Genomic DNA, 11,851 nt, shown 5'->3' with positions numbered 1-11,851 from the left:
ATTTAGGCTACTGCATTAATCATAATAGCTTTTTTCATAATTATCTTCCTAGTTAACTACATCTATACATTTGTTTCACTTGCTTTATTTTAAATGAGAATACAGCACATGGAAGAACTGGGAACATTTCTGTTCCATTCAACTATAAAAGTGAATCATAATTCATATTTCTGATTAGGTCTGTTCTGCTCAGTTGCTTGGCCTGGTGTTGCTTTTCATCTCAATCAAACCCAAAGAAGGTCTGATGGAAGTTTCTCAGAAACACAAGGCACATAATGGAACCTGTTTAGGGAAGTCTAAAGTGAGGTCAAATAGAAGCAGAGCACAGCTAATTCAGAAGTACTCCCGAACACTGGGGAAAATCACTGCTGCAGGCCTTGGGGCTGTTCCCTAGCAGCAATCAGAGTGAGAAAGGTCTATCACTACCACTTGTTCACTTGCTGTTGCTTCATGCCAAGTGAAGACTTCAAGGAATGATCATGGTGAGGAATAAATACGTCCTGGTTTTGTAAGGTTTATTTAGCTCAGTTGAATAGTTTTGCCTTTGAAACATAAAAGAGTTCTTAGCTGCAAAGAATAGTAGGTAACATCTCTCGACTTCAAATGAGTATATTAAATGATAAAAAAACCCCAACCCTAATAAAGCCATGTTTTATAAAGAATGAAAATGACTAAGTGGAAAGAACTTGAATCCTAACTAAAGTATCCCAATTCACCTTCAAGACCAGCTTCTTCGTCTTCTCACAAAAAAAGTCATTGAAATAAAATTTTCAGGGAAAGCAAAAGTTTTAATAGCAGCCATCATGAGCCACTAATCTAAATCAAATCACTACACTGCTGTCAGGCTGCTAACGGTAGGAAGTCTTATGGGATATTTCAGTGATTTTTTTTTAGTCAGGCAAATGCTTCAGGTAACAAAACAGCAACAACAGTTAAGTACTGAATACTTTTAATTTGATTTAACAGGAAAAAGGCACTTCAGCTAAAAAGCTGCAGCAAGTAGATGATGCCCCCTTTATGATGGCAAAGTAACAAAAGCCTAGGAAGGACCCTTTACTGCATGGTAAAAGGGCATGCTGATGCTAGTTTAACTGTTATCAGAATAAATTCCATATAATTTTGCAACTGCATCTCTTGGAAAAATTACAGCATAATCTACATCAACAACGTGAACTTTTTAAAAAAAATAAGCTTAAATTCCACAGCCTTTAACTCCAATGCTTTCAAACATATATCCCTGCATGTATGCTGAGAATGAAAATCTCAGTTCAATTCCACGTGGATATAGAAGTGAACCAGGCTGAAGAAATAGATTTGTGTAAGCAGTGTATGGACAATTAGTTCTTCTCTCTTTCAATGCTATTTTCACTTCTTTAAAATACAGATACTGGGCATGATCACAAATACCTTCATTACTTAGGTCCAATATGTAATATTTTTTCACCTGAAGAACCTACACACTTTAAACCCAAGACATGTCAAACAGGTTTTTATGGTTCATAAGGGGAAAAAACCACAGGCGTGTAAGCAAGAATAGTAACAAAATTAATTCAAAATTATCAATTCATAAATTCGTCAATTTCATTCAAAATTATCAATTCATAAATTATATTTCCCTTTGATAAATCTCATACTTTTAACTATCCTTTTAATGGGAAAAAAGAAAAAGAAAAAGCAGTGTTCTCCTGTGAAATTTATATTCACAGGAAAAAGTAATATATTAGGCTTCAAATTTCATTTCATCTCTATCCTCTGGTACAAAAGCAATTGTGAAAATATTTACTCATATGAATATTCCTGCTAAATTTAATGCCTAAAGTTAACCCAAATGTTTTCAACATGAGGGTTTTCATTGGGACCTAAACATATGCAAGTAAGACTAAGATGCAGTTTGTTCATGTCTTAAGCACCAGCCCTTTGCATGGAAATAGGCTTGAGCACTAACTGGAAAATGAAAGGGATGAGGGAAGGTATGCGGCAAAAGTAATGTAATGATGAACCCAGGAGATGTTATAAAGCCAATGAACTGAAATACTTTCAGACAAATTGACTAAAATCTTAACTGTGTATTCAATTATGGATAACTAAGAGTGTGTGACAAACACTTAGGAGTTTCAGTGGATTTGAAGCTATTACCTTTAATTATGTCTCAGAAGTCTATGCCAGTGCAGTGACTTTCTGAAGGGAAAAAAATATTTCAAACTTATCCCCCAAAAGAAAAGCAGGGTCAACAATTCAGATACAGTGGAGGATTTGTTCCTTTTCAAATGTGTGTGCTTGGAATTCTTTTTCAAGAAAAACTATCAGCAAAATAGTTCATTTTAATAGTTAAATAATTCAGTTTAAGACTGTGAAGAAAGTCTGCTACTGAGTAGTTAAATGCTGATCTTCTTCTCTATAACATGAGGTCTACCTCAGTCAGCAATTCCACTGCTAAAAAAAAAAATCATGCCTAGAGAAAACCAATTTTCCATATGTTTCTGTAAATGAAATCAGGTAAGCCTAATTCCTTCTGTCAGAAGAAAATATCATGGATTTCTAAGGATCAGCATAACTGTGGCTGAACGGAGAAGGTAATCAGTCTTAGAAAATTAGGGTAGTGATAGGATGAGGGGTAACAGTTTTAAACTGAAAGAAGGTAGATTTAGATTAGATATTAGGAAGAAATTCTTTACTGTAAGGGTGGTGAGACACTGGAACAGTTTGCCCAGAGAAGCTGTGGATGCCCCATCCCTGGCAGTGTTCAAGGCCAGGTTGGATGGGGCTTTGGGCAACCTGGGCTGGTGGAGGGTGTCCCTGCCTATGGCAGGGGGGGTTGGAACTAGATGATCTCTAAGGTCCCTTCCAACACAAACCATTCTCTGATAAGTGTCATGAATTCTCTTCCTAGTCAAGGCACTTTCACCTTCATTTAGTGCACTGGGGGCTAGAAACCAATGTTGGCTACCTATTTGATATTTGAAGTCAATAGTAACTTCAGCAAAACCACCAAAATAGAAAAGGGGAAGGTAGACAAAAATACCCAGACAGTACAGAATATTTTATTAATAAGGAAATTAACGAAAGAACAGGCCAAGAAGAAACAAGTGCTTATAGCCAGCTCTCTCCCCTTCCTTTAATATTGGTGGGCTGAAACTCTATCTTTGTGGTGTTTCATTGATAGACCAACAGTGACACAGACATAGTGACATTCTTGATCTCTGTGTAGAAGATGTGAAAGGAAAAAGGAAGAAAAGCCACTTTGCCTAATTAAATAGTTATGTTGTTTGATCCACTGTTACACCAGAAAGACTTCTAGCATATACTGGGCAAGACAGCTATGCTATGACAACAAATATGGCAAAAATACATTGTTAATGTCAGCTTTCAAGAGAAGCCAAGCTAATGAGAGGGAGCTGCAGCGCCTTTGGACTGTATTATTACCAAATTTCCAATGCTTCTGCTGCACCAGAACTTTTTCATGCTGCTGCATATTTTTATCTTTTATTTTGTTCTCTCCTGTAGAAAGAAGGAAGCACTGATGGCATAAAGCATTTTTCGTGTTTACACTGCATATTAATGGATGTGCAGAAAAAACAAAGATGCAATGAATTCCCCTCCTTCTTATTCCTTGTCAGAAATATTACTACTGATTACTACTATCAGACTCTTGTCAGATCATCCAGCTGTCCTCTTGGCTTATTGTTTAACCTAAGCTGCATCAGATGATTCTCTTGTTTTCCTTCCTGCCCTATTATGTTTCTGTATCCTGGTGAGTTTGTGTGCCAATGTTTTTCTGTGTATGAATAAAATACAATATGAATTAAAAAAAAAAAAATTAATTTGTCAAGATTTAGTTGAAATCCTGAATATCCAAGTACTGAAAATATATGAATACCTTAAAAATGGTTAATTTCTATGTACCACCAAATTGCTTCAAGCTCGCATTCTTCTTTTAAAGATGACAACTCCAGCTACACAATAACAAAGTATTTGCCTGATATACTATCTAGTTTTCAACAAAGCCTGTTCAGTATTTTGGAAGAGAGGAACAAGAATATCGTGTGAGCAAGGAGAAATCAAACTGTAAACAGTCAAGACTATTGCTGGTTTCATTCCCCTTGGGAACAGCCAAAATGTTTTTGTTTAAATCATAGGTTCCCAGGAAAGGGAGAGAGACCCAGCTTTACTTTTCACAGATGAAACCCCAAGAGCTGTTCTGTGAACTAGAAAGGTACATAAGCCCTGCCAGTTCTGCACCCCGGTCAGTTTTATCATCATGAAATCTACTGATATCCAACCACAGACAGTTAAACATGGTTAATTCCACTCCTCTTTGTTGAACAGTTGAAGTTGAGCATTCATTAAATTTGATCTCTTCAGTTTATACAGTGGAAGAGAGAAAACCTATTTTCCTGTTTTACAGCTTCAGTTGTGAACCAGTTGTTATGATTTTGTCTTGTATTGCAAAAAGACAATCCACAAAAAGACATTGCCACTTTAATACAGAATCCTGAATTACTGCACTGTGCCACAAGATTTATACTCCCTGTTATCAACTGAATTTAATAGCACCTTGACAGCTGTCCTAGACCACACAGTTATAGCACTATTTGTCATCTGTGGTCTTTAAATGGCACAGCACCCAGATAACGCAGGGCCTTAAGCATTTTGCTTGTTATTTAAAAGAATATTTAAAACTTTGGTGGCATTAACAAAGCCATGAATCTTGACTTCAGTTAGCATGGTTCACATGTTGGCCCACAGGCTGAACCCTGCCCATGGGACACCTCAATCTCAGGACACCTCTTCCCTGTCATAGTCCTGACCAGTGCATGGAAAGCACAACACTGCGTGTGCACTCATGTCTTTCAGCTGGTTGCCACATCAGTACAATGCATCGGCGCAGTTTGTTCCATCAGTTGGGTTCTGATAAAGTTGGATCCTCTTTATAGATTTCCTCACAATTTTACAACAAACAGTAACTGTGTATTACATCACAGAGAAGGCTACCACCGTCTATGGCTTTTTGTAATGACAGAACAAGAAAAGGTCTATCCCAATATAAGCACAATTCTTACAGGGTGTGGCCTCTATTATTTTAATGGTTTGTTAAACAGTTTAAGTGAAATATGTATCTAGCTTGCGGTATCACTAATCTTTAGCATGCAACTCCAACAGAAAATCCAAATAACTTTACAAAAAAACAGAACTGGGATAAATGTGATGTTCAGTATGATGCTGGGTTCCAGGTGTAAGGGATATGCCTCAAACCAACCCCATTGTTAGCTCAAACCCCAAGACAAGCACAGCTTAACACGAGCAGAAGGAGTGCCACAGTCATTTTCTCAGCATCATTAAGAACAGCCACCTCGCTTCTGGCAGACTGGTCTAGTTTTCCTTCTCTACAAGGCCTGCTCACTGTTTTAACCTCTATCCTGCTCACCACAGCCCCACAGGGTCACAGCACCTTGCCAGCCTCCTTCGAGCGCCAGCCAAGTACTCACAGCCCAGAAGGAGACAGCTGAAGGGGGATTCCCCAGCTCCTCTGCCAGGATGTCCTCCCTTCTCATACTACCTGCAAGAGATGATGTGCAGGGAAGCACCCACCTGCACTAGACACTTCCTAAGAGAATGGGATGCTTTCAGCCTAGCATCCCCCTCGAGGGCCCACCTTTACCTCACAGCACCGCTTTCACCCGTGCCACAGCACAGCCCCCCGCTTCTCTCCCTCCTCTCAGGGAGCCGCAGCTCAGCCCAGGTGCTCTGAGCACTGCCTACGAAGAGGGAACTGCACCAGAGGAAGCTCGTCTGACTGACTTCTCCACCCTCCAGCCGTTCCCCGAGCCTCTCGGAGCTGCCCGCCCCAGCAGCAGCCCTACATGACCGCCCGCACCCACCTGTGCTGCTGAGGCGGCCCGTGAGAAACCGCCGAGAGCGGCGGCAGCACCGGCGGCAGGGGCGGCCGGCAGCAGCCAATCAGGGCTCGACAGGTGAGAGAAAGGGCTGGGCGCGAGACCGCAGAGCTTAGCGCTGTGCGAGAGCGAAGAGAAGCGCGAGGCGAGGGCGGGAGAGTCTCGCGCTGCCGCCCAGGCATCGGCAATAAGGGTAGTTCGTGTGAGGTGAGCATCTCTGGCGGCAGCCCTTACCTCTGTTCTCTGTCGTGAGCAGCTTGCTCTGGCCCAGAGGTATGTTCCTCCCTGCTGTAGCCAGGCAGGGGACCTCACTAGCTGGCTGGGCACTAGAGGTGGCTACAGGCACCCTGTGGTGTTTCTCAGGAGTGTGGCTTCAGCACCTGTGTCCTCCCTGCTCCAATAAACAAGAATTCCCTTTGTGGGAGTGGAGAGTGTAGTGCCTGAGGTAACCCAGGAGAGCAGGCTTTCCAGTCTGGTTTGCTTTCATCTACCCATCATTATCCCTATCTACTGTGCTGAGTAGGCAGAAAGAAGGAAACTTTTCTTTTGTGTGTCCCTACCTGCAATGTGAACAGGAGACAGAGGGCTAGCTTTGTTCCCCATGTGTGGTGGAGCTAGTCCAGCAGAGTCAGCCTGGTGCCTGTAGGTCTGTAATGGTCTGCCCTTACTCTGCAACAGGAAAAACTGTGATCAAATTGAGATCTTGTCATGTTTAGGCTCTATTTGTCTTTAAAATGGCAGTCTGGCCTGTTGGCAGAAGCATGGTTTATGGTACTAGTTCAATTTCTTCTTTGCCAAAATAGTTTTCAAGTAAAAGGGGAAAGAAATTATTTTTGCATTTTTCCTTCTACTCTGACATTGCAACAGAGTTTTCATTGGCATGCTAAGGCTTTCTTCCTGAGTCTAGGTAATTAACATGTTTTCAGATATATTTTTAATAAGCTGTGATATAAGCATGTCAGAAAAGAACGATGTGGATGATGTCAAAATAGCATGAAACTTTAAACTTGCTTCCTTTTCATCAAAAGTGTGTAGCTGCCACTCTGAGAATGCTCTTAACAGGCAACACTTAAAGATATGGCTTGCTACTATACATGCAAGTACAATAGAAATAAAAAGCTCCAGTAATCCTATGTGTTTGTTTTTAGACTGCTGGCATGGCAGACAGTTGCTATGTATTATGCAACAGTAAGGTCTGGACTCAAAACTTCAGGCCTTCTAATAAATAAACAATTTTAACCTGACTTGGAATGATGCTGCTTAGTTATATAGTGTATGTAAGCGATAAATAAAACATTCCCCACTGAGTTAACTTCCTGAGGGCATTTTATTATAGTAATCATCTGTGGGTCAAACAAAAGTTCTCAAGCAACCTTAGGATGTTGACCCTCTTTGGTTCTAGAGATGCAATGCTAATTAATTCCTACTTCTGCTTAATAAGGTTTTTACAGCTGATAACTGTAGCTAGCTAGTGTGTTGCTTGCCTGCAAATGAGCAAATTAAGCATAATGTGTCTCTCTAAGTAATTGCCATTTAATCCTGATTTTTTTAAAAAGCAGTAGCAGTGGTGATTTGAAAGAAGTTTTAACTTCATTAATACTAAGTTATCTTTTGGGGAAATAAATCATACAGTACATTTGTGTACTTTATGAAGTTTTGTGTTTTTTCCATGGTGGTAGTTAAAGGACTAGTATGTTAACAAAAATAAAATATGTCCATATTGAAATTCAGATAAAACTTACTGTTGATCAGTTTGGGGTCAAGACTTCACCAGGAGAGTTTTTGGAAATGGTTGATCATGGATAAAAGCAGCTAAGCCATCTTGTCTGGTAAAATGTGTATTTGCATTAAATGGAATGCAGAAAATCCCAAAGCTAGGAAATGCTGTCCCTTATGTCACTGTTCAAGTTGGGTAATCCAACATCCAAAATCTTAAATTATTTCTTATTCCTTCCTTTTTGGAACTCTGCTATCATCAATATGCATTTCTGCCTTACTCTCTAATATATGGAAATGTCAATAATGCCTTGTTCTCTAAAATGCATCAAGTACTTTCATATTGCATTCAGGTTCATAAAAGTGCACTTGAGCTGATAAACAGCTGTGAAACAGGTTGTGTTGAATCAGAACAAAAGGTGATTTTTTTTTCCTTATTGACCCAAATGTTTTAAGAAATAGGCCTAGCTGCTTAGACTTCAATTTTTGTGAATGAAGTTTTGGAAACTGATTATCATAGTGAATTTTAGTTTTAAAGCTTGTTTAGAAGAAGAATAGATCTGATCCCAATCAATAGAGAACCTGTTGTTTAACTGACCTCTTTGAAACAAAGTCTTTGCTGTTTTAGTGTAGGACAAAGGAAGCAGATATCTCTGCTTGCTCCTCCCCTATGCTTATGTAGATATGCACAGAGTAGGATTAACATTATTTTTAAAAGAAAAATCAGCTATTCTTATGTTGTCTCCTCTGCACCTAAAAGACAGTGGTAAGAAGCTATAGGTGTGTTTACAGTTTTAATTTCCCCAAATAAATAATGAAACCAGACATTTTAAGCTTGCTGTTGCTATTTGGGGTTCGGCTTCAAGTCTGAGAACATGACGTTTTTCTTTTCCTTGGGATGTCTTCTAAGAATAATGCTTTCCTTTGAGGAAATATTTTTTGGCATACAATGAACTCAGGAAAAAAAATACATGAACAGTAAATGTTTTGTGCTTCATGGCCTAAAATAGCTTTGTACTTTCTTTCAGATACTTGCTGCAACTTAGTAAGCCTCAACTATCATAACAATGTATTTTAAAATGAATAAATAATTATAGTAATCAGGGCATGAGCAATACATGGATTTGGTGTGGGAACGGGATGTTTCCTTTCCAGCAGTTTTTTCAGAGCTTTCTCAGAAAACTCCTCAGAATACTTTGTCATGCACGCTTCCTGCTCTTGTAGATACAGGAGGTACCAGATGTTTATGAATTAGAAATTAACTTTAAATTTCCAGGAGCATTTTGGAAATATTAGTTAATCCTCACTATGAGGTTGCAGGAAGGGCACTGAAAAGTAAAATGGCTTGCCCTGTGCTATACAGTAAACAAGTTGCTGCACGCTGACTTGAATAACTAGCAGTACTGTCACTAGTAGAAGAGGAGCACTGGAAGTAATAACTAGAGTCTTAATGTGCTTTATTTGTGCATAAATGGAAGCAGTGCTGAAGCTGCTGTGTGATACAGGACAAGGCAAAGGTGGCTTCCTGCTTGTTGAAATTGAGATACAAGGCTTATTTGAGCTATAAAACATGAAAAGGGATACCTCCTTCCATAGCCCACTCACACAAAAGATGAATCATGATTATTTTTTTTTCTTGGTATCATTTAAGCAACTTTTTTTAAGACTTATAAGTCCTAGTTGTCAAGAAGCAGTCTTTTGTATGTCCCAACTTGCAAATAGGCAGTTCCAGATGAAAACAAATAGTAGACGTATTAATGATAAATATCTACATGCAACTCTTCATTACTAGTACATAGTGAAATTTTCACTAAGGACTGTATTCTGCAGAGTAGGATCTATAAAACTTATGATCCATCATTCTGCTTTGTGTGTACATGTATCTTTTAATTTCTAATAAACTGCTTTTAAGTAAAAACTTAAGTCTTCTCACAGTAGCACTAAAGGCTTTGTAGAAATCAGTACTGTACAATTTGGAGGCAAATGCTACCATTATATTGGATTTATGTGGGTATAAGTGGTTACATCAAAGTGCAAAACAGTGGTGAATCAAAAGATTAAGTCTATTTCCTTAGGATTTAATGTTGAGGGTTTAGTGGACTTAGAGAAAGTCATTCACTAGATTTCCCTTTGAAGAACCTCTGTTAAATTTCAGCTTGCAGGCTCCTACAAGGATCCAATGTTTGAGATATCAGAGCCAAGTATCCCCTAGTTCTTTAAGGTAATGTTTGAGGGCCATCAAAAAAATGAGGGTCCGTGGGGATAACATGCCTGTGATCAACAGACAGTTTAGCAAAAGTGATTAGTTGTAGCAAATCCTGGCTGTAGATAAATTGCAACATTACAATTTAAATTCTTACTTCTGTTTATAGCTCATAAGTAGTTAACTCTTAGCTGCTTTTAAACACCCAGGGTATGTTCTCATGGCCTTACTGGAAAACTGTATTTGGTATTAATGTACTAGTATGAAGTAATGCAAAACAAATTAATTTTTAAAATTTAAAATAATTGCCTAAGTCACTTCTGTTTATTAATGCCTGTATTTGATTTTCTGCTTAAAATGTCACAAAAACTTTAATGCTTTGTTGCCTTTTATTTGACCACACATTATTTTATCTGGTAGTGTTCTCAATTACACAGATGTGATCTTGTATTAGTTTGGATATCTCACTTCAGCAATTAAAGCTTTTATTTCTGTTCTCCTTAATAGCCTTTCTGAGTCTGACTTTATTTCTGATGCAATTATTCCGGTTTTTGACATGCACAAATATGATTTTCCATTCTAGCCAATATAGCATTGCCTATGTGAATTTAAAGCCTGATTCCATATTCAGAGCTTAAAAAAAAAAAAAAGATATTTCATGTGAGAATTGCCTTAAGTGCTGCTTTGTCATTTGAACAGGAAGAGACATGCATGCATTATTACTTATACCTCAAAAAAGTCTCATGTGACTTGCAGAGATTTATTTTGCTGTATCTGCAGTCGTATATTCATGAATCAGAACAGCATTAATACGAGGCTGAGAAGGAGCCAGAATGCAGGATACCTCCATGAGCACATTGCCATACTTATTGGTGGGAAATGGCAACAGTAAATAACACTCACAGTGAGGCTTCCTTAATGCTTATGGCAGTCCTTTACCCCTGCTTTAAGATGCCTCTGACACTTAATCCCAAGTGGTTTGTACTGTTCTACAAGAAATATTAACAAATGGTAGCTATTTACTAAATAAAATATTTGTCAGCTTGGTATCCAAAAAGTGTAACTGAGTAAATAGCAATATTTGTGTGTTTTTCCCAAGGGAAAAATCATACTCTAGTGAAGAGATCACAAATTGGGAAATCAGAATATCCAGATTCCTGATTGTGGCTGATACTGGTCTACTGTGCCACCTTAACAGGATGCATAAGGAACAATTTTTAGAAATTCTGAATTTACACCAATTGTTACAATCACAGGTGCCTGTAACTTTTTAAAGAATATCAAGAGTTTCAGTTCGTTAATTCCTCATCTAGAAAATAGATGTAATAATACTGGTATGACTTACAAGAGTTTTTGCAAGGCTGTGAAAGTTTTTATATCAACTAGATATGCAGTTGGGATAACTCCCTGGCTTTCCTTCTGAAACCAAAGGACATTCCCCCCCCCCCCCACCCCCCCCCACCCCCCCCCCCACCCCCCGAAAAAAGGAATGATGGGAGATTTACTTTCTCTGATCTGACAATTAAGTTTGCTTGTTTATCATTTTAGAAACATAAAGAATATTAATTTTTAACTTTTTTCTCTTGTAGAAAGATTCCTAGAAGTACAAGAGAAGTGAAGTAAAAATGTTTTCAAACTTCTGTTGAAAGGTAAGCATTGATCTTACCAAAATGCTCTTTATATATTTAACAGTTTTTTGAGATGGTCGTGTCTCTCACCTGCTTAAATACCACATGCAAAAAGCCAGAATTTGGATTAGCCATGAACACCTGTGCCAACTCTCTGCCTAAAAACAATGTAGAATACCTGACACTTCTGACCTTCAGCCTAAGAAAAGCTTTTGGGAGAGAGAAGACAAAAAAATCTGGTGTCCATTGTGTTGGTTATCACTTTTTCTGCTTGCAAAAATACTCTTAAAGGGTGTTTTCAGAAGTAGCTTTCTACTAGTGAACAATATGTTGGAATTTCAAAGAAATATTTTACTTTTTCTAACAAACCAACTGGATGATTGAGTTAGCAAATTTAATTCTCTTTAAAG

General features: G+C 38.4%; 1 protein-coding gene across 1 annotated transcript in view; it reads left to right on the top strand.

The window, feature by feature from the left end:
- Window positions 1–5,868: 5,868 nt before the first annotated feature.
- PIWIL1 (piwi like RNA-mediated gene silencing 1) overlaps window positions 5,869–11,851 on the top strand; it is a 177,955-nt gene continuing 171,972 nt past the window's right edge. Inside the window, exons 1-2 of the mRNA XM_054844294.1 lie at window positions 5,869–5,972; window positions 11,403–11,462. The gene's annotated coding sequence lies outside the window, so the exon portion shown is untranslated. The remainder of the gene's footprint in view (window positions 5,973–11,402; window positions 11,463–11,851) is intronic.

The sequence above is a fragment of the Grus americana genome, chromosome 16 (genome assembly GCF_028858705.1).
Source record: "Grus americana isolate bGruAme1 chromosome 16, bGruAme1.mat, whole genome shotgun sequence".
Lineage (NCBI taxonomy): Eukaryota > Metazoa > Chordata > Aves > Gruiformes > Gruidae > Grus > Grus americana.
Note: the sequence above shows the minus strand (reverse complement) of the source record. Positions and strands in the feature narration are given on the sequence as shown.